The 27968-nt window shown below is 40.2% G+C and overlaps 1 long non-coding RNA gene across 1 annotated transcript in view; it reads left to right on the top strand.

Moving 5' to 3' along the window:
* The first annotated feature begins 2283 nt into the window (after window positions 1-2283).
* The window catches only part of LOC123365908, a 61686-nt gene continuing 36001 nt past the window's right edge, over window positions 2284-27968 (top strand). The window contains exon 1 of the long non-coding RNA XR_006577821.1: window positions 2284-2322. This is a non-coding gene — a long non-coding RNA (uncharacterized LOC123365908). The remainder of the gene's footprint in view (window positions 2323-27968) is intronic.

The following is a 27968-nucleotide window of genomic DNA, read 5'->3' as shown; positions in this document are numbered from 1 at the left end:
CTGGTTATTTATGCCCATGCTGCCATGTCAGAAACTGAACTTGGGTATGCCCAAATAGAAATAAAAGCTTTTGGCTGTTGTTTTTGGAATAGAGTGATTCCATCAGTGCACATAGAATCACCCAGCAATAGTGCAAACAGATCATAAACTCCTAGAGACAGTCATGGCAAAGCCCCTTCTTGGTGTTCGTATGAGATTGCAATTAATCGGGATAGCCTTCCAAGAGAGGTTATGTAATCCCCATCATTGGAGGTTTTTAAGAACAAGTTGGACAAACTCCTGTCAGGGATGAATACTTGGTCCTGCCTCAGTGCAGGGGGACGGATTACATGACTCCATGAGGTCCCTTCCAGCCCTAGATTTTTATGATTCTGTGTTGATGCACCTATAGCACTAACAGGTAGAGATGAGATATTGTCCAGGACAATTACTGGTGTTAACAGATACCCTGAGCACAGCATATATATACCCAGCATTAGCATTGGAAAAACAGGATCAGGACATCAAATCTATCTCCCAGTTTCAACAGCAAAGCTTATGGAAAGTAAAAAAGCTATGGTAAAGGACATCCAATTACAGGCAGTCAAGAGAGCAATACTAGCAGGGTGGCCAGAAGACAAAAGCCAAGTACCGGTAGAAGCAGAACCATATTTTCAAATTAAAGATGAGCTGAGAGTGCAGTATGGAATCATATTTCAAGGACAGACAGCTGTTGTCCCCACCTCATATTGAGCACTGACAAGCATGAGTGTGTGTTTACTGGTTGGGAATGAACAAACAACTTCACTCCTTGATAGAAGAGTGTGACATTTGCTGGTCATATGATAACTACCAGCAGAAAGAGACTCTGTCACCACATGAGCTGCTCACCTCTCCATGGGAAAAGGTGGGAGCCGATTTATATACCTTCAGTGAAAACAAGTAGTTAATTATGGTGGCTACTGTTAAAATTTTTGGCATGTTGATACCCTGCCTGATACAAGAGGCAAGACAGTGACTGGCAAATGGAAGGCTCACTTTGTAAAATATGACATTCTGGAAACTGTATTCACTAACAGACCCCAATTTGCCTTGGAAGAATTCAAGGAATTTGCACACAAATGGGAGCTTGACCAAGGCTGTTTCTTCCAGTTCAGGCCCTTGATTAGTATTTTTGGCACACAGGAATACTCCACTACTGTGGTGCCAAAACAGTCTTATGCAGGCACTGATGGGATGAAGGACCAAAACCTATTACCAATGAGTGGAGGCCTGTTGCTGCCAGAAGGTTGTGGACATCACCGAGAAGAGATGGCCAACAATCAGAGAAAACAGCACTAGAGTACAACAGGTCAGCCAAGGATCTACCAGCCCTGGAGAAAAGCTCTCCTGTGAGGATTCAATCACTAGAGAGACACCAGAATGAGTGTGGGGGGGTGTAGTGGTATCCAGGTCCTATGAGGTGACTATGCAAGAGGGACAAGTTATCTGAAGGAACAAGAGGCACTTACAAGTCAGTGGGTACAACACCCAGAGAGATCCTACAGAGATCATCACAAAATGGAGAGACAGAGACTCATCCAGAGGACAGCCACACAGGGGGAGAGGAGACTCCACTGAGATATAGCTTGCTAGACTTGGAGACAGATGACCGAGATAGTTTAGTCTACTCACCAGGCAACCACACTGGGAATGATCTAACTCAAAGACTATGTAACCAGCTGAGTCTGTGGTAAAGACAAGACATGTCCTAGAAACCTCTAGCCAAAGGGACACGGAGATGTTATTTCAAAGGGGAGCCAAGAGATCTCTGAGTGTGTAAAGTGGTGTAGGTATCGGAATAGAAACAAGCACCTTTTTCTCCAGAGCAGATTTGCCCTCTGCCGTATCTATAACTGGTGGACTGGTGCAAATCTCCTCCCCTCTCCTCTTATGTGGTGCATAAATATAATTGACAAGAGATAAGGTTCAAAACAAACAGGTAAATGTATTAGGGGATAGAATTACACAGATAGGGAAGAGGTAAATGTAAATGACTAATAGCTATATAACAAACAAACCCAGTGACGCAGCAGCTCTTCCCTGAAAGCGTGAAGCTCAGGCCAAGAATGAAACTAAACCCACCCTAGCATTCAGGAAATATGACCCCAAACTTAGAAACCCTAATTGCTTTCTCATTCAATTCCCAGCACTTCAGTGGTGGCAGTGAAGTCCAGGACCTCTGCTCCATAGGTAATTGAAACCCTTGGAGGAGGAACACTGGAGAGTCCCTCGATGGATGTCAGGACAGAAGACGTGGACCAGGAACCCTCTGAATGGTGACTTTCTCCAGGTGCAGGACAGGTAAGATGGTAATGTGTCGTCTTCTTTTCTTTTCACTCCGGGAACGAATGGTGTTCTTTGCTGATGCATGAGTGCCGCACACACAGTCGCTGTGATGGACTGCTCCATCAGCCTGTGATCACAATTCTTTTATAGAATCTGTGGTGGGAAAACATGGTATGATCCTTAGAAAGGCGGGAAACAGTCTGAGGTGATGGAACCTTGGGGATCGCCCAGTGGCGGGAAAAACCAATTCAGTCCAGTTTTATCCAGACCAGGCTGACAGTGTACAGAAGGTCACAAGCTGGAGTCACAAGATGACAGTTTTCAGACTCCATCTTGGATTGCCACAGTGTCCTTAAAATCACTGATCATTGGGTCTGATACCCACACAATAAACCGTGTGTAATGAACCAGAGAACAATACAACAGTTCACACCCAACATATCCCCTCCTTGGGGCCTTTTTACTTAACTAAGTACAAAGGTCCCAAAAAAAGTTGGTACAGCATAGAATTATAACAAGGGCAAGTATCAACATAAAAAATGTACATATAAAGATCCACAGATAATATAACAGGCAAGAATTTAAACTAAATAATTATAGCCATGTATTAAGGGCAGAGATGTCAAAAAGGGATTTGCTTAGATCTTTTCTTAAGCTTTCTGAACTTGCACAGATAAATATTTAATATGACTACATAAATGATTTGAAGAAATTATATAATTAAGAGTACCATAATTGGATGGAGCATGATGATCCAAGCAGCATGAGCTTCACCCGCATTGGTGTTAAAAATCCCTTCCCACCAATGAAGTGGTGTGGTTTCATCCTTACTCTCTTAAGGATTCATTTTATCTTATTTACTGAATGGTGGACCGTCAGAAGTCTTAAGACCTTCCGTTTTTAAGTTGTTGATATAATAGGTGAGCTGTTTGCGGTGTAGTAATTTCTTGTTAGCCTCTAAGTCAGCTCCAATATGTATAGGCTCTATGTAGTCATATAGTCAATATTCAGACTGAATGACTTCTGACTCTAGGTCATGCAACGTCATATTTATATCACATTCCCTCAGACTAGATACTTGGCACAAACAAATATTTGCATTAAAATTGTTGATTATATGGTAAAACCTATTTACAATAAACATTGGATACAGACTCCTTATATAGACAGGATAGATTCATGATTAAATGTTCATTGGTATAGGGAGGATACACATATAATTTAATTGAGGTGGATTGAAGATTATGGTGATACAGGCTAGAAGTGATATTTATAAAGCCTGGTATTGTGATAGAAGGTGCACTGATTTTAAAATTGACACACTTGGATGAGTCCCAGTCCTTTATATACAGTTAGTAAAGGAGTCAAAAAACAAACAAACTTATAAATATTTTAATAAATGAAAGCGCTGAGTTCTGTTCACTATGATTCATGGAGTCAGAGCTTTCATTATTTGCGATTATTTAGGTGACTATCAGATGTTAGTTACACTGTTAGTTACACTGTTTTGTGAATCCCAGATGTTTCATGAATTTTACTACGAATATTTATTTGTCCCAAAATTCGTACTGGAATTTCATTAGTCTCCTTACAAAGCCTCAGTTAGTCAATTAGGGACCAGATGCAATACCACATGGCAAGGGTGAACAATCACACAATATTCATTGACTCATAGAATCAGAAAAATGTAGGGCTGGAAAGCACCTTCAGAGGTTATCAAGTCTAGCCTCCTGCACTAATGCAGGACCCAATAAGCTAAGTTCACCCTGACAAATATTTGTCCAACCTGTTCTTGAAAATCTCCTATGACAGTACAGTCTCCCTTGGAAGCCTATTCCAGAATTTAATTACTCTTGTAATTACAGTGCTCAGAGAGTGGGACAATTACCTCCTGTGTCTTACATACAATACTCCTGTTAATACACCCCAGAATTATATGCTTTTTTGCATCTACATCACACTGCTGGCTTTTCAATTTGTGATCCACGGGTCTTTTTCAGCAGTAGTACCATCTAGTCAGTTATTCCCCATTTTTGTATTTATGCATTTGATATTTCCTTCCTAAGTGAAGTATTTTGCACTTGTTTTTATTGAATTTCATCTCGTTGATTTCAGACAAGTTCTCTAATTTGTCAAGGCACATTATTGATGGATACTCGCTTAGATGAATAACCATTCAACATTAACAATATGGCAGCCTAGAATAGGGTATCATTATAAAAACACTCAAATATACAAAAAATGGAAGTGCAAAAACAGGAAAGAAGGAAGAACTTCTGATTTCTTGCAAATTAACGTAATCTCCATAGTGACTTACATTAACTGTTCTATTATGATGATTTAATCATTAATGACAGGCAGTAAGGGAAAGCAGCACCTTCTAGTAAACTCTCAAACACTAACTTTATAAATGGAATTCAAAATAAGTGTTCAGTGGAAAGCCCATCTGTGAACATGATGCAGTAACATGGAATCCAAATCTGGTAAACTCTAGAGTAAGTTCAAACAGAAATAGTCTGTGACTAACTTCAGAAAAACAAAATGAACGTAGAGAAAAAAATCCATCACTCTTCCAATTCATGACTCAATAGAAAAATACTCAAGTAATACACATTCTGTATAGTAAGACACTATCCTGTTGACATTCATTAGGAATATGCTATTAGTATTTCACATGAGCAGAATGTAGCACAGAGTATCATGACATTTAAGGTTTGATTCAAATCACCGAGAAACCCTCCTGAAATTCATGTGTCAATTCAATTAATTTCTGCCAACTGTTACAACATTACCAACCCAAGGATTCACGTTATGCATACAATCACACCAAAACCCTTCAAAAAGCACTTTAAGAAAGCCTCCACCAAATAGATCAGAGCTTGGTGAATCTGTGGAGGATAAATTGGATTAACTGATGTCACTATGATGAATGATGACAGGAATTTCCAGATTGCTGAGCAAAGAGATGATAAATATAGTCTTTAAAATGAGCATTTGGTATTCACTTGTCAATTGCATATAGACTTGAAATTATGTTGCTTCTGGACACCATCACCCCCAAATGGACACTATTATTCTCAGCATGAGGTAATTTTGCTAGGAGCCTGCTGACAGTCAGAAACAGAAATTGATGACATTCATTAGAAGAACACTGGCCCTTATCAACTCTAGAAGTTTTACAAGATTTTCAGTAAATTATTCCATCCTCTAGCTGAAGTTAAACTAAAATTGTCAAAGTACTTAGATTAGCTTTTCTTTTTCTTTTCCTTTATGAAGACAGACAGTCTGTCTGCTGGGAAAGCAGTTCTTATTGAAAAATTAAAGGTTTACAAAATGTCTAGTTTACACAGGCTGTGGAAAACCAAAGCACGTGTTTAACTGTTTTTCCATCTCTGATTCTCTGCTGCGACTTTTGCAGACTGTTACTATGGGAAAACTCCAAAATCTAACCCCCCTCTCATGGATGCAGACAGCGTATAAAAACAAATTTCAGAACAATGTAATAACAACTGTAACAGCAGCACAAGAAATGGTATCTATAAATCTTCACAACAGGCAATTGAGAGGTTAAATCAGGTATATTTATATTTCAGTTTGTTCATGAAATCTCAAGCTGGCAGCCTAGGGAAGAGATTCATCTGTATTTGTTTTTCTTAAATTACAAGAGCAGACATTATCATGAAGCCAAATCAATGATCATGCTTCAGCTTTATAAAATGCATGACTTTCCCCCTATTTTTAGTCACACTGAAGAGCTAGAAAACTGTCAAGAAAATTAACATTTCTGGAAAAGTTTGTGCTATGGATCAAGATGAATTAGATTTCCAGATATTGGGTAAAAGCGCTGGGCCAGATGGTCAGCTGCAAATCAGCATAGCTTTCTTAAACTTAATGGAGCTATACTAATTTACACCAGCTGATGAGCTATCCTAGTATTTGCTAGCGAGGAGGTGGACGCTTTTCTAATTGTGTCCCTTTCTTAGATCACTATCTTGGATTAGACCATGCATGCAACAAGTTATCTATAATTTTCTCTTTTGTTTTGTTTTATGAAACTTAAGACAAATATCTTCAAATGGTTTTAGTTTTCCCCAAACATACAACTAAGGTAAAGCTCCATCAAACAACCCTACCATTTTAAATCTTCACGCCTTTTGCATCTTTTTAGGTACATTGGAACATAGGAATTGCCATAATGGAATAAAACAATGATTCCTCTAGTCTCATGTCCTAGTCTAGTATTGTGTCTTGGACAATGTCCAGCATCAGGTGCTTCAAAAGAAAGTACAAAAATCTCTGTTATAGGCATTTATGGAATCATTTGCATATAAATTAAGGCCCAGACTCTTGATGAAATTTAGACTCCTAAGTGCCAGAATCTCTTTTGAAAATGAGATGTAGGCTCCTAAATCAGTATGGGGTTTTCACACTGAGCACAGTGATGCCTAAATAGCTTTAAAAATTTGGGCCTAAGTATCTTCCTAATCTTGTCACTTAGAGGTGTGGGTTTTATGCCCTGATGCATGAGGATTTATAACTCTTCCATTTAAAAAAAACAACACACATTACTATTGTGGATATGTGTGATCTTCTTATCTGTATACAATTCAGTCCCTTTGTGAATCCAGCTAAGTTTTTGGCCTCCATGATATCTTGTGGCAATGAGTTCCCCAGGATAGTGTAGCATGAGAAGGTCTGTCTTTTATCTGTTTTAAAGGTATCCTCTCAATTGCATTATTGTTATTAGTAGTATTTATTATTTGTATTACTGAAGAAAATACAGAATACAAAGATGGTCTCTGCCCCAAGTGGCTTTTAATCCAAGTATATCTCCTTGTTCCTGTATTATGACAAAATCTGTATCCCCCTACTCTATACTATTAATTATTTTTTTAATCACGTCCTCTCTTACCTAATAATTAATTAAATAATAATAGAAGAAGATGACACATCAGGAATAAGAGCCTACAGTGGAGCTGGTTTGGAAGCAGGGCCACTAGCAGAGCCCATGTCCAGGCAACCTAATGAGTACAGCTGGCCTGTAGTAGGGTGACTGATTGGCTACCCCACCTGATTGAGGGTGAGTCAGCAGACTGCCTTTGTAGCCCAGCAGCAGCAGTTCAACAGCTATTCACACAGTCGCCCATGGCTACGGTAGTGCTCTCATGTGCTTGTGCTCAGCCCCTCTTGCTTTTTGACCACAGCCTTACCCCAGCCTTGCCTCACTCCAGGTAACCTGGCCTTGACAATTGACTCTGGCTCCTGACTTCTGACTACGGCTCTGACCCTTGGCTCTGAAGAAAACACAAATGGCTTATAAAATGCTATATAATTACAATTTGTACATGGAAACCTTGTGGGTACTCTCAGTAGAGAGGGCAAGGATTACATTGACACATATATGACTAATACTACTCTAGACTCCCACACCTGCCAGACTGGGATTAAGACATATTGACAAGAAGGAAGAAATGTGCACTGCCGCTGCTCATAGTCTTCCTGTTTTGTGGAGGATTTAATTTCTGATGGCAATAAGGCTGGTGCCTTTACATTCCAATGGGTGGTAAACTCACTAAAGAGAAAGTTGGCCACAGGAAAAGTCTTTGCTGGTTCTTCTGCTCAAAATCAAACAATTCCAAGAAAAGCATGGTTAATGTACCTTGTGGTGCTTGTCTATGCATCTTGTCTCTGTAGGCCAAGATTAGTTGTATGTCGCCACCCAATTACCTTTTCTGAAGGTTCAGTAACAGGTGGAAACCTTCATGATATATATAGCGCTCTTACTCTTCTGACTTTTTTTGGTCAAAGCTTTATATGTCTTAGATATCTGCCTGTCTGTTTGTCCTTTTATCTGAGGCAGACTTGATGCATCAAGTTACACAGAATACTCACAGTGTAGTCTCTCATGGAGACTTTTATTATCTGTTGTTTTATTTTTTTCTCTTACTCGACAATAAAAGTCATTTAGATTGAAAGTATTTGGTTTTTCTTTCTATATTAAAAATAAATTAAAAGATTGGTAATACGGATATGATCTAAAACAACTGAGAGACCAAAAAAAGAGGAGAGAGAGTGAAGACCTGCCTACAAATGAAGGAACAAACAAAACCAGAAAAAAGCAAAATGGCCCACTTAATGGAAAGGGGGAAGAATTTGGATTGTATAAGGGCTTGTTTACATGGGGAAATTGACTGGAATAACTACTCTGATGTCCCTGTGTGGGCACTCCCTTATGGAATAACAGTGACTTTAATCCAGAATAATTACTTCAGATTGCAACGAAGAGTTATTATTCTGAACTAATATCACTTCTAATCCAGAATATTATATTCACAAAGAAGTTATTCCAGAAAATTAGTTATACCAGACTAAGTAGTCCAGAAGAGTTAAATCAGTCAACTTCTCTGTGTTGACAAGGCCTCAGACTTGAACAATGTTTTGATGCAAATGATTCTGGCCCAGAGGTTTTCTTGTTGGTTTTAATAATCATGTTTCCCTTACAGTTACTCTGTTATCGAGGCCTGAGCCTGACATCATTTATACAGCACCAGCTTTTACACCAGTGTAACCAAATTGATTTCACTGTAGTCATTCCTGATTTACACTGGCATGAGATCAGAATCAAGCCACTAGTATCTTAGTTTAAAACTTCAGGCATCTCAAATCACTTTCTAAAGACACAGTACAGTTTTCTTTAAAATACTCTTAAACGATTTTAGAGTTCATAGTTATAACATCAAAAGAGTGCATCAAATATAACAAACCGTAGATGTTAAATGGCCATCAGAAACAAATATGAACCTCTGTGGATAAGCCTGGGAAGAAGCAGCACAACCAGACTCTGGGGCAGATTCGCTGCCTATGCTGAGACCTTTGTGTCATTCAGGAAGTACAAAGGGAGCAGAAACCTCTCTCATCTTCCCAGGCAGGATATAGGATTCTCCAGTAGGCAAAGAGATGCCATAGTTGACTATATCTCATCTAGCTAAAGCCCAGGTGCAGAAGGCGGAATGACAATAATACAGCATGCTCTATAGAATCATAGAAGATTTGAGCTGGAAGAGTCCTCAGGAGGTCATCTAGTCCAACCCCCTGCTCAAAGCAGGACCAGACCCTAGACCTCCCCTGCTGGTGGATATTCCCTTGAGGAGTCTTAATAGCTGCCATAGATTAGAACAACCTTCAGGCTGCTCTTACATATACTAGGGTCAGTACTCATAGTGAACCAAACAAAAAAAATCAAGGAGCCATAACTGACTTGCTAAAGGTCCCCTCCTTGCTGCTCTGACCAGATATCAGCCACAATAGCAAATGTGCCCTAACACTGGTGCAAGGAAAGAGAAAGAGTGTGGGAACTAGTATCAGAGAGGTAGCCGTGTTAGTCTGGTTCTGTAAAAGCAGCAAAGAATCCTGTGGCACCTTATAGACTAACAGACGTTTTGCAGCATGAGCTTTCGTGGGTGAATGCCCACTTCGTCGGATGCAAGAGTGGAAATTTCCAGGGGCAGGTAAATATAAGCAAGCAAGAAGCAAGCTAGAGATAATGAGGTTAGATCAATCAGGGAGGATGAGGCCCTGTTCTAGCAGTTGAGGTGTGAAAACCAAGGGAGGAGAAACTGGTTCTGTAGTTGGCAAGCCATTCACAGTCTTTGTTTAATCCTAAACTGATGGTGTGAAATTTGCAAATGAACTGAAGCTCAGCAGTTTCTCTTAGAAGTCTGGTCCTAAAGTTTTTTTGCTGGAGGATGGCCACCTTAAGATCTGCTATTGTGTGGCCAGGGAGGTTGAAGTGTTCTCCTACAGGTTTTTGTTTATTGCCATTCATAATATCTGATTTGTGTCCATTTATCCTTTTCCTTAGAGACTGTCCAGTTTGGCCGATGTACATAGCAGAAGGGCATTGCTGGCATATGATGGCATATATTACATTGGTGGATGTGCAGATGAATGAACCGGTGATGGTGTGGCAGATCTGGTTAGGTCCTGTGATGGTGTTGCTGGTGTAGATATGTGGGCAGAGTTGGCATCGAGGTTTGTTGCATGGATTGGTTCCTGAGCTAGAGTTACTATGGTGCGGTGTGCAGTTACTGGTGAGAATATGCTTCAGGTTGGCAGGTTGTCTGTGGGCGAGGACTGGCCTGCCACCCAAGGCCTGTGAAAGTGTGGGATCATTGTCCAGGATGGGTTGTAGATCCCTGATGATGCGTTGGAGGGGCTTTAGCTGGGGACTGTATGTGATGGCCAGTGGAGTCCTGTTGGTTTCTTTCTTGGGTTTGTCTTGCGAGGTTCTGTGGTGCTTGGAGCCATTTTAGTATTACTGGAAGAAAAAAGTTTCTGAAAGTAAAACTAGGGAGGAATCTCAACCTCCATCAGCTTAAAAGAGTGCTGACTTCAAAAGGCTTAAACACTGTAACAAAAAAGCTATTTTTTGTAGTTTCATCTAATTTCACAGAAAACTTGGTCTACGTGAATTATTGATAACATACTTGAGGTCAGGTTAGCCAGGCATTGTATTTTCAAGGTGGTGCTGCATATTTGCTAAAGAGTTACAGACATTATGACCTTAATAAGAATTTTAGTTCAATAAAAACTTGGACCCTGATGTCATAAAATGGTGCAATTCTGAGACATTCCAACTATGCAAACACAATAAAACATTAAAGATTTAGAAACAAAACAGTCCTGAAATGTCAAAGTAAGTGTAACTATTCACTATTTCCTGATTAAAAAAAGCCATAAAATGTATGTCTCAATTTTCTCAAAGGGACAGACATGAATGTAAGTATTCTTTCAAGAATGGAAATGTCAGTACTTCCAGTAAGAGTGTCTCCACCTCCATTACACACACACAGAACCAGCAACAAAAACAACCACTATGTTTCATTCTATATATTTCATTCTCTTGAGTCTCCTGATCAGTATTTTGAAGATTTGAAACATGACAAGTAATAATGTAACCTGGCTGAAAATCCAGTTTAAGCGAATATATATAAGGACACAAAAATGGCCAGTGGTCCATGTAGGCCAGTATCCTGTCTTCTGACTTTGACTGATGCCAAATGCTTCAGAAGGAATGAACAGAATAGCACAATTATCACATTATCCATCCTCTGTCATCCAGTCCCAAGCTTCTGGCAATCAAATTATGTTCACCCTGACCATCCTAGCTAGTAGCCATTGATGGAGCTATCCTCCATTAACTTATCTAATTCTTTTTTGTACCCAGTTATACTTCTGACCATTACAATATCCCCTGACAATGAATTCCACAGGTTGACTGTGAAGAAATACTTCCTTATGTTTCTTTTAAACCTGTGGCCTATTAAGTACATTGGGTGACCCATGGTTCTTATGTTATGTGAAGGGGTAAATAATACTTCTCTTTCACTTTCTCACACTATTCATGATTTTATAGACCTCTATCATATCCCCCCTTTGTCATCTATTTTTAAGATGAACAGTCCTAGTCTTTTTAATCTCTTCTTGGATGGTAGATGTGGCATCCCCAATCACTTTTGTTGCCCTTCTCTATACTTTTTTCCAGTTATAATAAATCTTTTTTGAGATGGGGCAACCAGAACTGCAGTGAATATTCAACCACTGATTTATAAAGTAACATTATGATGTTTTCTGTCTTATTTCTGTACCTTTCCTAATGATTCCTAACATTCTGTTCGCTTTTTTGACTGCCACTGCACATTGAGCAGATGTTTTCAGAGAGCTATTCACAATGACTCCAAAATCTCTTTCTTGAGTGGTAATTACATAATTTAGACCCCATCATTTTGTATGTATAGTTGGGATTATTTTTTCCAATGTGCTTTGCTTTGTACTTATCAACAATGAATATTATGAAATCTCTTTAGAACTGTATTGTTGCATGATAAAATATATTAGTTCCTCATGGCAAATATAAAACTTTTTAATATATTTGAATTGGTGTTTAATAGTGTAGAACTTGGTTTGGTAGCAAATGCACCAAATGCAAGTGAGTGTTGTCCAAGAGCTAAATCCTACTTTCTTTACCAATGGAAGACATCACATTTACCTCTGAGTGGAACTTCTCTCATGAGTATTGAGCAGGCCTGAGCCTTAAATGTCTTTAAGGCTATACAAGCAGTCCTTTTAAAGGCAAAACTCCCATTAAAATCATTGGGAGTCTTGCATAAGTAAAGACTGCTGAACTGAGGACATAGTTTGCATATCAGGCAGCAATAGCCTAGTAAATCATGAAGATTGAAAGATTAAATGCACTATTCTCAACCTGGTGAGTGACTTGCACATATAATTTTATTTTTTACATTTAACTTAAATAATGGCAGCTTTCATTGGTGAATATTCTGAACATTTCTCTAAGGTGGTATTTCCCTGATAATATTGATATAAAATAAAAATACAAGAGTTAAAGAAAACCATGCTTTCCTTAAGACTTTATATTTTGATTTAAGGGGAAAAGGCGTAGGACTGTCATTCTGTTTTTGTTGTTTCTGGAAATATGATCTTCATTTTGACTGGATATATATGGCAGCTCGAAATGTCAGCCTCTTCTTTGACTGTCCTAATGGTAGCAAATGCACTCCACACGTGTCCTCTTTTCCCCCTGCTTTTTTCCCCACACCTCTTTCCCATCACTTTCCATTTTGCTGATCCCCTTCTAACTAAACCCATCTTTAAAAAAAGAAAGTGGAAATAACATGCCATTTGCTGCCATCACACTGTTTTCTCTGCTCATGTGTTCTACCCCTTCCCCGCCCTGTGTCTGTCTTGTCTATTTAGATTGTAAAGTCTTCATTTACTACTCTGTGTTTGTACATTGCCTTAGTCACTACTGTAATAAATATAATTAATAATATTTATTATAATAATTCTGTGGTGATGCTCCAATTTCCCGTGGCTCATTCAACTTCTTATTCAACTTGTTTCTTTCTTATTTCTTTGTCTAACCTCTACATTTAATGAGGTAAATAAATATTCATTTTGTGTTGAAATTTTGTGCCTTACCTATACAGTATTTTGTCTTATTTCTGAGGCGATTAAAGATTATAGCCCTAATGTACTTTCTTAAATATACTGGCAGTCTTGCTAAAGGAGGCTGTGGAGTTCTGTAAACATCCAAAGACCATATCCTGGTAGGAAAATCTGCTCTCTAACATAAAATCAAAACCTACTTCTTATTGAACTAACAATTTACTAAAGATTACAAATAATAGCATCACGTTGGGATCAATATATTATTGTAAAGATCTGACCAAAACATTGGTATTCTGGTTTGTCTTTTTGTTAAAAATATGCATTGTTCTAAAGAGCTGGATTTTTAAGTTTGTATGCTGAAGTTTTTAAAGTCAATGGGAAGTTAGACTGCTAAGTTTACATTTAAATCAGTCTTGCCACTCTGGAATATTCAGTGTCACAAACCATTTATAAATGTTCCTTTGTTTGAAGGATCAAGATCCTGCCCTGGCACACTAAATTTCCAGTTGAAATTGAATAGTAGTGGAAATATACTGATGCTCTGCCATAGGGCGTCCCTAACCAGAAGTTGTGTGCTTCTGTGGAATAACATACTAATTTGTATGGGAAAAGCCATAATTTTGGCACAGTTTGCTTTAGGCACTCCGGGAGGACTGAAGTGAATTACAGCTCAGAAAGAAAAGGAAAAGTATACAATAAATATTTTCTATGTAGTAGGATTGAGAGAAGAACTAGCCTTCCAATATTGGGAAGCCAGTCAAGCCAGAGCAGCATTATTGCCCATGTCTAAGATAATCAGTGAAACTAAAAGAAATACCTTTCCTTGAATACAGAACATTCCCAGTGTCACATCTGAGAATGAAATGCCTCCCGGTACGTCTACACTACGGGACTATTCCGAATTTGCATAAACCGGTTTTGTAAAACAGATTTTATAAAATCGATTGCGCGCGGCCACACTAAGCACATTAATTTGGTGGTGTGCGTCCGCGGTCCGAGGCTAGCGTCGGCTTCTGGAGCGTTGCACTGTGGGTAGCTATTCCCTAGCTATCCCATAGTTCCTGCAGCCTCCCCCGCCCCTTGGAACTTCCGAGTTGAGATCCCAGTGCCTGATGGGGCAAAAATCATTGTCGCGGGTGGTTCTGGGTAAATGTCGTTAGTCACTCCTTCCTCTGGGAAAGCAACGGCAGACAAGCATTTCGCGCCTTTTTCCCCTGGATTTCCCTGGCAGATGCCATAGCATGGCAATCATGGAGCTTGTTTTGCCTTTTGTGACTCTCACCGTATGTGTACTAGATGCCGCTCACAGAGGCGATTCAGCAGCGCTACACAGAAGCATGCTTTTGCTTTTGCATGACAGCAGAGATGGTTACTAGCCATACTGCACCATCCAACCCTTCCATAAATTGGAACTAAGATGATCATGGCTACCAGTCCTTTTGTACCATTTGCTGCTGTCATAAGTGCCCCTGGCTGCTCTTAGCCAGGGGCGCAAAAGCCAAAATTGGGAATGACTCCCTGAGTCAATCCCTCCTTTTTGGTATCTAAAAATAGAATCAGTCCTGCCTAGAATATAGGCAAGTGTACTAGATAACCACTGTATCATAGAACCAGAGAGCACAGCTGCTCTGTGTCAGATCCTGCAGAAACTATGATCTGTATGCTATTCACAGGAGGTGCTCCTGTAACAACCCCACCTGTTGATTCCGTTCTTCCCCCAGCCTTTCTGGGCTACCGTAGCATTGTCCCCCCACTTGTGTGATGAAGTAATAAAGAATGCAGGAATAAGACATGGTGACTTGTTAGTGAGAAATGAGTGGAAGGCAGCCTCCAGTTGCTATGATAGTCCAGACAGGACATTAAGCAGTGTGTAGGAGAGAAGCCCAGCATCCCTCTGCTAGTCCAGGGGCAACTGAATCTTTTCTTTACACATGAAGGGTGGGGGCTGATGGAGCTCAGCCCCCTGTTGCTATGATGACGATGGTTACCAGCCATATTGCACCACCCACCATCCACCAGAAAAAATTAGGGCCAGGCGCCCTTGATCGACCTGACGGATGCTAGTCAGCATGGTTACTGCCCCATGTGCCAATAGGCTGATGACGAGGATGATTACCAGTCCTTTTGTACCATCAGCCACCCATGGCAGGGGGGGAGTGAGGATGTTGGTGTTGACGGCTGCAGCATCGTGTCTATCTGCAGCATTCAGTAAAGATAGGGTGACATGTAAAAGAGTCAGAGGATTGTTTTCCCTTTCGCTTCTGGGGGTGGGGGGGGGTGAGTAGATTGCCAAGCTATGCCCTGACCCACCGCGGACACTGTGTTTGACCCTAGAAGCATTTGGAGCTCAGCCAAGAATGCAAATACTTTTCGGAGGCTGCAGGAACTGTGGGATAGCTTCAGTCCTCCAGTCCATGAGCGTCCATTTGATTCTTTGGCTTTCCGTTACGCTTGTCACGCTGCAGTGCGCTGAGTCCCTGCTATGGCGTCTGTCTGGAGATTTTAAAAAAAGGATTCTGAATTTCATCTTCTGTAACGGAGCGCTGATAGAACGGATTTGCCTGCCCTTACAGCGATCACATCCGCATGGTCCGTGCTGGAGCTCTTTTTTTATTTTGATTTCGGACTGCATCGCCACCCGTGCTGATCGGAGCTCCACACTGGGCAAACAGGAAATATTCAAAAGTTCGCGGGGCTTTTCCTGTCTACCTGACCACTGCATCCGAGTTCAGATTGCGGTCCAGAGCGGTCACTGGTGCACTGTGGGATAGCTCCCGGAGGCCAATACCGTCGATCAGCGTCCACACTAACCCTAATCCGATATGTTAATACCGATACTAGTGTTACTCCTCTCGTTAGGGAGGAGTACAGAAACCTGTTTAAAGAGCCATTAAAATCGATATATGGTGCCTCCTAGTGTGGACGGTTGTGGCGTTAAATCGGTTTTACGCTCCTAAAACCGGTTTAAACGCCTAGTGTAGACCAGGCTTCCGTTGAGCTATCATGTGGCTGTTAGCAATTCCACTCACACTATAAATGGAAACAAGGACTTTGTTTTCATTGTCTGACTGAAATATATATTGATATTAGTTTTATTTCACACTAAGGGGAGATTATATCCAGCCCTGACACATATACACACTACAGTGGTTAAAGTTAAAATCTTTGCAAATCATTATTTATAATTATTCATATTACTGCCCCAGTTTGTTTTTCCAAGACCAGTCAGATACATGCACAGAGGAGTCCTGTCCTCTGTGCATGATCTCCCCATCTCTGTGGCATTGTCACCCCACTGTTTGGAGCATTTTGAGGCCTCTCCATGTTGTCTGGAGTCTACATGGGGAGAGGGTGTGGAGACTTCATAGGCCTGGGGCCTAGATATGGATAGATTTACTGTACCTCCTTCCCATTCCCCCTTTCCCCCCACTCCAGTTCTGTGGAGATTCAAGAGAAAAAGAAATACTACCTCTGGCTGCACTATTTTTTATGTACAGCCCTTCCCCCACAAATAGGTTCCAGGAACTCTTGTGGCCAGTAGGAGTCACTGACAACCTGACTGCAAAGGACCTGCATTGTCAGGTTGCTGGCTAGAACACTAGAAGCCGGAGCTAGTGTTAAGGAATAGGGATTCATTGTGGATGGCCCTAACCTCTCACTGAACCCTGGATATGCTGATTTTGGATGCAGGCCATTATGGCCTTTTCTCCGGGAGGCAATCCCATCCTCCAACTGGATGACAGAAAGAGATCTCTACAAAAGTATCCTCCAAAGATTTTATCTCCCAGAATTCCCTCCCTCTGGGGGAGAAGATGATCTAGGTTATTATTATTATTATTCCTGTTGTACCTATAGCATGCTAATCTATGTCCACATACAAAAAAGGAGACAGCCCATGTCTCAAAGAGCCCAGAATCTAAGAACACAAGCCACATGTGTAATATTAATGCAGTGTTGTTGGTATTTCCTATAAAAATATCTACTTGCAAAGAAACAATACTAAATATTTTAATGGTGACCACTATACCTTAGACTAAACTATGGAGCACTATTATTGATTTGCAGTATGGAGCTGCAGCTTCTCATTACCATATGAGAAGATACAGTAGCACATGGGCATACTGGATTGCTTCATAGTAATTGACTGAGTCAGCTTGTCATGATGCTGGAGTTAGACTTGATATTGATTTGTTTTTATAAATGTGAGATTTATATACAATTAGTCCCATGCTTCCTCCTCTCCCAGCCTAAGAATGACCCAAGAAACCTCTTAATATTTGCTCTGCATGTGTCTGAAAGAATATGAACACATGCCTGTGGTTGGTATTGGTATTTCTACCTTAGCTGAGTAGCTGGGATATTTCTGCCAAATATGTCTGCTGGCAACATTTGTTCTTCATAAACTATATAGCAGGTCCATTGTGCTCCTTTGTTAAAATATTTTCAATCTGTTTAAGTGTGCATATAGATGGTTTTAATATAAAGCTATTTCTTAAGAATAGCCTTGTTGAACCCCAAAATGAATGAAATGTATGCAAAACACATTTCAGAGAGCATCACCGCTTTATGTGAGAGCTATGTCATCCATATAAATATTTTAATACCAGAGGTACCAATTGAGCTATATAATAATATAAAATAACAGCTGCCTATATTTCCTTTTATAATTTTTTTAAAAATACTTTAAAAGATGTAGGTTTTTGCCTATTTATGATAAATATGCATGGGGTGTATATACACACACACACACAATTACACACAAAAAGCTACTTTAAAAGAACATTATTAAGGTTGCAAAGTCATGTACTCAAAAGGTAAGAAATGCCAGAATTAAGGTTACCTAGGTAATCTTAATTCAACCCCCTTATGTATATGCATTATGAGACAGTCTTTAATTACATGATCACATTATGGTTTTCCACAGGACCCCTTCCTCATTCAGTGCACGGGATTGATGGCATGATGCTCAATTAATTAGCAATTATTCAATATTTTTTTTAATCTCCGTTGTTCAGTGTGTGGCTCCAGACCTTGTTTACTACACATACTTAAGTCCTTTCCCAAATCAGGGATACAGTTCCTGTGTTCAGGCTGGTACCTCATTATTTCTCAAGAGGCACAAGCATGGCTCTTAGGATTAAGTTTTGCCAAAGTGGCTGGGGAAGGCTGGGCGGATGGGGCCATTACTCGGAGCTGCCTACATAATGGCCCGCACATCAGGAGTTCATATAGGCATTCTGCTTTGCTGACGCAGATTGGCTTCCTCCTGGGGCAGTGCTGCTCCATGCTGCCCCCAGGCCAGGGCTATGCTTTACAGGCACAATTGAGCTCCAAGGTCTTCACAAGGCTTTACCATTCAAAGCAGCATATAAACTTGAAAAAAAATCAAGTGTCTGAGGCAGAACTGAAATACCAAAGCCACTATGAAGAACACATGTTGGATTACTACTAGCCTAAACTTCACATTAAATGGGTTTGATCTTTAATTATTGTTGTGACTGAGGTGCTTGTTGACATGGGAAACATTTTTATATTAATTCAAAAATACATGCTCTGTATCTTGTTACTCATGAGTTCAAATGGGTACCTAGTACTCCAAACAAGTCTGTCTGTTTCACAGGGCAAAGGAATACAGGAAATTTTACTGAAGAAAACATTATCACTGTTATTTTTAGTACCACCCAGTCAAATTTCAATTGTTTCAAAACTGAGATTTATCAAGCCAGACCTCTGCCCCACTAAGTCTGCCTTACACCACTCCAGAAGCGCAAAGCAGATTGAAAGCTGGCTTATTTTGCCATCTCAGGTGCATAAGGGCATAATGACTGTGGGTGGTGAGGGAGGGAATGTGGCAGGAGTGCTAATGCATTTCAGCAATCCCCAGCTGCTGAAATGGTCCTGTTTAGGCCTGTTGCAGCCAGGTGAAAATTAAAATAGTCCTAATGTTATTTTAAGTTGCACCAGAATCCAAACTAGACCCTGGTTGGCTCCATGATGGGTAGAGGGATAAAGAAAGTTACAGCCACCTTTGCCTCCTTCTCAGACATTATGTCAAGCACAGATCACAAAGACCCAAAATTCACACCCTTCATCTCCAAACCAGTGTGGCAGGTTCTAGAGCCTTGCACAGGGTGCGGCTTTCTTTTGCTTTCTACTTAGATGTCTGGTCTTGGAACCCTGTGTAACAAAGCCAGACTATTTTGGCTGAGTCACTCTGATACAGGACAGGTGAGACTTATTAGCTCTAGTTCTGGAGTATGAAAGAATATGAGTGTTTCTCTGAGGCAAAGGGAAATATGGGCAGGGTCAGAGAGGGTCCTTCAGAGAAAATTCATAGGTGAAGCCAAGCTCGGAAGAAAGCTTATGAGGTTTACGTGTTGCTGTTGATACTTAAGTTAATAAAGATATCTCCTGGGATGGAGGCTAGATTGGGGCTAGATTTAGTGAATATACTGTGATTTAGAGCAGTGTGGGATCACCGCCTGCTTTTTTACAGCGATTCAAGTATAAAAGTATAACAGTTTCAGTCAATAAACGGTTTTCTTGGTCTGGATAATAGTTGTGATATAACTGTATTTTATAGCTTTAAAGTATACAATTTAAGTAGGCAGTCAGTTCAGCATAGTTTCTGGGCTGTGCTTAACATTTCTATTATATATCCCATTATTAAAGTGTTAGTAAATTTGGCCATAAAAATTTGCTGTAGGCAGAAAGCTAGCTTACAAGAACTCAGCCTAGGTATCTCTTTTTTAAAATTTATCTTTCCAAAAAACATTAAGTAGCTATGAATTGTAAAATTTATAACTTATGTTTCACAAACAGTTTTTTTCACAGCAAACAACCTGAAAACTTCTTATTATATCGGTGTCAGGTTGGTGCAAAAGGATGCAACATTCATGCAATGTTGGTGCACAGGGGGAAATGAATCTTTTATTAGCTGCTGCCTCCATCTGCTTTATGGTGTTGAGATCAAGTGTTCTGTCCTCCCTGCTATTTTTTATTTTTAATGTTTCTCTTGGGTGCCCTGGTTTCTTCACACCCGTTGGTATCCACTTGACATCGTCATGTGGGAGTCTGTTTTGGCAATGGGCATACATGCTTCAAATATGTCCAGTGCTTCCTTCTAATTCTAATGGAGATGACCTGCTCGTTGATAATTTCTTGGATCTCTTAGTTGGTGATAAGATCTCTCCATCAAATGCCAAGAATCTTTCCTAGGCTCTTATTTTCAAAGGCATCTAGTTTTCTATCTAACATTTGAACAGCTCGCTAGCTCTTGCATATGTTAGCACTGAGATTGTGTTTGAGCAGAAAATTATGAGTTTTGTTTTGCTACTGTCTATGTTGATTTCCATACTTTTGTAACCCCTTTGGGGGATAGAGAGCATGGCCCCTTTAAAAGCCTGTAAATCCTGAGGCACAGGAAGTGCTGATTGTTCCAGAAAGAAATTGTCTTGGTTGTTCCAGGGCCATGGATAAAGGGAGCGCGACGGGGTGTGTGTGTCTGGAGCTCAAGACAAAAGCACAAAAGCAAGTTGTCCCTCACATAGTGAAGCAGCCAAGAACCTGCTCCAAACCTTGGAGGGACAGGGCAGTCCACCAGGGATGCCCCTGGACAGGAGACAGGAGGAGCACTGTGCCAGGGAGGAATCACCCAAGAAAGACAACCCGGAGCTGGACCCAGTATCATTGTTTCCCTGAGCTGTATGGGGCCGTGAATACTGGGGCTTGTGACCTTGCATTGGGAATAAGGAGGGATGCTGTAGCTAGCTAAGTGTTGCTCTGTGTGGATTTGCAGAGAGCGGCAGAAGAGACACCGGAGGGGTTTGTTGGGGAAAGTTTACTGGTGCCAAAGACAACCAGGAGCACCCAAAACTCACTGCCAGACTGGAACTTTGCCCAGGACTCCTGAACTCTGAATGCATTGCTTCACGTCTGCCCTTTTGTATTGTGGTACCCTGGACCTATGGGGCCTCGTGTTGAATGTAATCCTGTTTTACCGCTTGCCCCATCTTCCCACCTGTTGTTTTTTCTCCATTCATCCCTCTGTGAATAAATATTTCCCTTTCCTATATTCACTGTACTATTCTGGTATATGATCACTCTGGCGCGACTGGAACAGGTACCCCTGGGATGGAAGGGAGTTTCCCTGCTGTGTTCCTGCATGTGCCTTTTCTTGGCTGGAACTGCCTGCAGAGCAGACTCCATCATGGCTATGAGGGCACTAAAGTTACACTTTGTTGAGATTAGCTAATTATGTGAGTGCCTTTCCTAGTCTTGATGTCACTTCTTTCCTGAGGTCTCAGTTGGCTAGTATGGTGCTGCTCCATAAATGAACTGTTCTACTTTTTTGCCTTCTAATATGTCACTGCCTTGAACTTAAACAGACGTTTGCAAGTCAGTTTCAAATTTGTGTTTTCAAGAATGTAATTTAAATTGCTGAAATATTTTCCTTGTAAAGGGGCTCCATCATGTTCATTAGAGATGCACACCGAGTATGCGCAGTGGCTTTTTATTTGTTTATTTTTTCCTTAGCCCAAAAAAGTGTATAGATAAGGAAGGTTTCTCTTCAGATGCATGTATTGCTAAGATAACTAAAAAAAGTCTAGTAAAGTTGCTGTAAAGATTATATAGTGCTTTGATACTTCTTAGGAGATACACAGCTCTCCAGGAAAGGGGCTTTCTTTTGCAGACACAGTACATTAAACAAACTACAAGAAGTAGTACAGAAATTTTGCTGGCACCTAAGCCACCTAAGTTTATGATAAGCTAGCTTTGTAGTTAAATCCCTTGTTGACTGAATTGCAAGAGAGACTGTATGCTGCTTGAAAAGGAATGTACTGCATAGCACATGGGTGATGAAGAAATCATTACATTTCATATCTTAGAAAGAATTAAAGGGCAATATAAAATAAAGTAAGAATAAAAAGCTTACAAGGTTCTAAACACCTCTACTTTATAAAAAAACTAATCTATTTTTTTTACTGTAGTATAAAAGAAACAGTAGGTGATCGTGTAATTAGAGATTGTATCATACTGTGCATGTGCAAGAGGGCACATATAATGGCAATTTTATCTTTGTCCATTCCTAATTTTTGAATGCTTAGCCATGCAACTTTAATATTCAATGTACTTAAGGCCAGACTATCACTGGCTTTTATCAAGGTATGTGATGGTGAGAGAAAAGTGCTCAAGAAGCCACACCCTTATACAGATGTTTATATGCAACCCACCAAGGGTCTGTACAAGAGCAGACCCTGAACTTGAAGTGCAAGGACTGTTCCTTCAGTGCACCATTGGAAGCACTCAGCTTCCTAAAGGGGGCAAGGAGGAGCCATGGCCATGCTCTACCATCTTCTGTGTAGACCCATGGAGTAGGCTAGTCACAGCAGGCAGATTAGGCTGCATTGTCTCTTAGGCTACATCAGACTGTTCAGTTTCCCTGTGTACCATGAAGCTAAGGTGGTCCAGATTTCAGGGCATGGGACTTTCAGAAACATGCCCAATATTGCATGACTTGCAATAAAATCATGAGAGTTGACAACACCGTTTAAAGACACAGTAGATTTATTTTTCCCTTTTGGTGTCACAACAAGTTGCAATTAATCATATGTTGGCATTTTTATTCATAAATCAAGAGAGCACTTAATATCTCTTCCACCCTAAAGGTTCCTGTCTAAACAGAATTCCTTTATTAACTGAGACACTTTAAAGTCAGCTGTGTGCAAAAGGGTGGTGGTGAAGAGTGAATTATTAAACGGACAAAAGAGTAGAAATTCCATAAAGAGAGGTAGGAAGTCTATCTGCTTTATGTACTGTAAAGATTTCTATCATAGTTTCAACTATTTACATCCACTTTTGATGCTTGGAAAGTCAATTATGGCAAAAAGGTACAGCTGAATCTAAGTGAAAGTTACTCAGTACCAAATGCTCCATTTCAATTACAATAAAGACCCATGCTCTGTCATCCAAATTAACACTTGTCCAATATTGTAAATTACAGGCCACTGCTGATCCTTGGACTAGTCACATTGACAAGGGAGCTATAGAAATTCTGAGCTACAGCTTCCTCTTGGGTTTTGCTATTTACTTCTTTTCACCTAACCTCATAACGAGAGGAAGTATGGTCCTAGTCTGGGACTTAGGAGAGCTGCATATGGGATGTAGAAGGTCCAGGTTTAAGATCCTGTTCTGTCTGATTTAGAGAAGGTTCTACAAGCTGTTTCTCCTACATTTCAGGTGAGTGTCCACTAAGGTAGACAGTCAATCTTTCTAGGCCCTGGAATACTGAATTGCTTATATAAGGTGGAACAGCTCTAACAGGTGCAAGAACAAGAGAGCTAGAATTTCTAGCCCAGTGGTTAGGATTCTCACCTGGGATGTATGCAACCCAGGTAGCGCCCTGTTGCCTGAAAAAAAATCAAGAGGTTTCATTTTCATTCTGCATCAAAACAAAAACAAATGTTGAAAGTTTGAAATTGTTCACAAAACAGAATTCTTGTTTTCTAGCCAGCCTTAGTCCCTGCTCCAAAACAGGCAGATCTTGAAGCTGGGTCTCCTACAGGTTTTGGTCTCTCCCTCCCGCCCTTCCTTCCCAGATTGGCATTTTGGCAAGAAATTTTTTGTCAAAAAGTTCCCAACCATCTCTAGACCCAGATTCAATTAATTGCTCTGCCACAGACTTTGTGTGTGAACTGGGCAAGTCACTTTGTCTCATTGTGCCTCAGTTCCTCATCTCTTTAACATGGGGATGATAGTACTTCCCTGTCTCTCAGGGGTGTTGTGTAGGTACATATATTACCAGTGTGATAATGCCCATGTAGCCGGTATGAGTGCTAGGCAATTTGGGACAACTTCTGAACTCACCATTATATGCTATATAATCTCACTCCACAACATGTTCATAATGGAGTGTAAATCTAGATACTATCTGGTGATACCAGATCACTGTTATAATTTTGTCCCCAATTTTCATACAATATATAATAATGCAGTAGTAGAATGTCTGATACTAGCAGCTGGAAAAGCTACTGTATCTCCTTTTCTCTCCTAAAATTTTATTCTGATTTAACATAAGCATTTTTCTAGCATGAATGGATACAGATTTTTCCATTAAAAACTTTTAGCAGTGGATGAGTAAAAGTCTGCTAATGCTACAGCCAGTTCATGCAGATTCCAGCATAAAGGTCTAGCCAAGAGGGCAATTAGGACCACATGTGCTAGGGAGAGAAAGGAAACCTAGCCATAGTGATGACAGTCCCATAAGGCACTGTTGCTGACTTTTCAGTCCCAAACTTTTAAGATTTTTTTTAACTTCACTGTCTATTACAGAGTTTCTGGTTTCTGTGTTTAGAACCCACACTACTCCTTTTTATTGTTATTTCTCCTCTTCTATAACTAGTCCTATGGAAGACTTTTATCTCAGGAAAATGGTCAACATTAAGAAGATTTCATGGCAAGATTTTTTGGCACTGTGTGACTCAGAGGAATGACAATCTCTCTATCACTGGCTTCAGTTCAGCCCTCATCAGTAGTATCCATACATCAGTTGTTTACCTTGTGTGAAATTAGTTTGTGGTCTTAGTCCAATTCCTTGAGGACAGATGTACATATCTCACACAAAAATCAGGCATCTTGGTGATGGGGCATTGCTAGGCTAATGAATGAATGAGCATGGAAACCAAACTGCCCCCTCGCTCCTAGAGGCAATAAATACCTCTAGGTTTTAGTTTGAGAATGTTTGTGCAGTGTTGAGAAGAAGTTTCTGTTGCTACTGCCCATATTGTAACTTTTTAAAAGAATATTTCTGCCTCTAATGTCTTCAGGTCTGTCACCTTTCAAACCCACAGCTAGGGTGACCAGACAGCAAGTGTGAAAAATCGGGACTGGGGTGTGTGCGTGTGTGTGTAATAGGAGTCTATATAAGAAAAAGCCCCAAATATCAGGACTGTCCCTACAAAATCAGGACATATGGTCACTCTACCCACAGCATCATTTACCAATATGAAAGATAATTAGTAGTGCAATAAAGGGAAATAAATATAAATCACCACTGTTAATCTCTTTAGGATATTATCTTTGCTGACTATCTGAGACAACACTTCTGGGAAAAGATGCTTCACTTTCCAAGTTCTTGTTAAAGTTGAATTCAGAGACACAGCAGACAAATCACTTCTCTAAAAAGAAGATTTAAGGCCCACTTATTTTACAGCCAGGTGCAAATAACATTAAAATCCTCTGTGGCATACATTTGCTTCTGTAAGGTGATGACCCTAGGTAGATCATTGGCAGCAGGCCCCAGAAGGGGCTACACTTCTGAATGGATGGTAGGAAGGGGTGCTAGAAAACCCTAAAGTACAGAAAAGCTGTTATCCAACTTGAACAGTAGTTTTCTGTATTTTTCAAGGATCAGATCAACATTGCTTAAAAGGCAGAGAAGAAAACAGATGGCCATTGGCAGCTGACATAAGTAAGAGAAGCTGGGAGACAGGCCTGGTGCACAGCTGGCCCAGGATTGGGGAAGCACAAATAAGAGCTAAATGTTCCTGACCATGGCTTACGAGTGCACAGGTCTACACCTCAGGGGAAAAAGGTGATTTGAGTCCATAGTGAACAGCCTGTGTGCCAGTCAGGTCTCCTGGTAGAGCAGCCTAACAGGTATGCTAAAGTATGCCATTTGCTAATCTCCTTAAGAAGCCATTTGTGTAGCCAGGTCATGTCCCCAGCAGCCGCCACAGTTGGGCTTAGGAGCCACTATACTGGCTCTATAGAACCAGATGATCTTCCCACAATAAGGTGGTTAGCTCATGGCTGGCTATGCCAACTTCAGTTCAGCTTTGTACCAGTGTCATGATGCAAGGCGGCCATAGCACAGCCAACGATAGAGGCCAAAGCCACTTTCCCACATCCCTCAAGATGCACTGTGTGGTCCTCAACCAAGTATCAGAGTCCAGGCACCAACCTAGGGTCTACAAGCACTGCTAAGCAAAATATTTACTAGCTTGAGTAATCCCACTGAAGTCAACTCATGGTAGTAAGCACAACGTTTAGGACTAGGACTAGGACTAGGACTAGGAACACTTCAGGATCAGGAATTTAAATATCATACATGAATACATTAAAAAGTTACTTCAACTCCATGGTTACATATTTCACAAGACACTCCAGCTATTGCAAAGGAGCAAAAGTAGGTGAGAAATGCTTGTCAAATGCTGAACTGCATGAGCATAATATTTTGTTTAATATGGGTAATGGCAGAAAAACAACTGACTTCTAGTGACTGAAGGTTAGTAGGGATTGCGAATCCTTAAGGGTAGAAATCAGACTTTATATTTTTAAGAAAGCCATGGCATATAGCCAACAGGATGCAGTTCTATTACAACATTGTAGGAAAAGGGCTAGGGTCAATTATACTTAGGCAAAATTAGTACTGGATGGGTGCCCACCCAACTTCATTAATTCACTCAGTGCATATGCTTACAATGTATTTGAAGGCGCTAAAATGGGGACATGAAATTCAAAGATAGAACAATAAAGTTTTAACCAACCAGCATAGCTGGTTCTTTTCCCAGTCTCTGAACTCTGTCCAGAAGACACAGCCAGAAGTGGCTTGAGGAAAGAGCCCATAATCCATGGAATGAGAAGAAAGGAGGGAGGTAGAAAGGAAAGGAGCTGTCAGGAGTACAGTTAACAAAAGTATATTTTGCTTACATATGGAACTAGAGGCCAAAGTCTGTCTGCAGATACATACAGCATTCTCTCAAGGCCAAATTCTTTTCTCAGCTGCATGCAAAAATCACTCAGGAAGTCACTGACCATGTGTGGTCACAAATTTTGTGCTTAATAACATATGTATGTGTTGATGCATTAGTCACAGGAGATCCAAATTTGTATTTATTGTTTACATAATGTGCTCCTAATTAAGTATCGGTTAAGATCATTAATAAAACATCTCACGTAAAATATTATTACATATGAGTCCTAACAGTTAACATTTATTCACATGCAAAATGGGGATACTTATAGCTAAAGCTGGACAAATGCATTTTCACCGGGGGTGGGTGGGAGAGAGGGAAGAATCACTTTGTGCATCTGTGTGCATTTTTGTGTGCGTGTATCTGTACAACAGAATGGAATTTTGGGTTTCAATCTGAATTTTCTCCTTTGTCAGAAAGGCAAAAGTTTTCACATGTTCACTAACTTTTGATGCCTTCCATTTTAGAATTTGTGACCTTAAGAAGTCTCAAATCGGGCCCCCCAAATTAGCAGATACTTCTGAAAATTTTGGCCACATTTAATTTTATTGTGTGATCATGACTGACAAAATCATTCTTTGATGACCTATTCATCAGGCTGCTTTGTACAAATTTGCTGTTACTGAAACCTTACTATTTACTGGTGAAATTTCAGCCTGTGCCAAATAAGAAAAATATTTAATAATCTTTTAAAATCAGTGTAGAATTTTAGAAAGGGTCAAATTTTCCCATTAATCAAATTTATGTATTTCGTAAATATTCACAAAACACGCGGTGCATGTGAATTCAGAAAATAAAAATAGGTTTCCATAGCTTTAGTTTAGGAGAGTATAAACACAATTTCTTTTCTTGTGCTTAGTTTAGGAGAGTATAAACACAATTTCTTTTCTTGTATGACAATGCTATGTGTTTTGTCTTACAATCAAGTACAGCTAG

This window comes from Mauremys mutica, chromosome 3 (genome assembly GCF_020497125.1).
Source record: "Mauremys mutica isolate MM-2020 ecotype Southern chromosome 3, ASM2049712v1, whole genome shotgun sequence".
Taxonomy (NCBI): domain Eukaryota; kingdom Metazoa; phylum Chordata; order Testudines; family Geoemydidae; genus Mauremys; species Mauremys mutica.
This window is presented reverse-complemented; position numbering and strand designations above follow the sequence as displayed.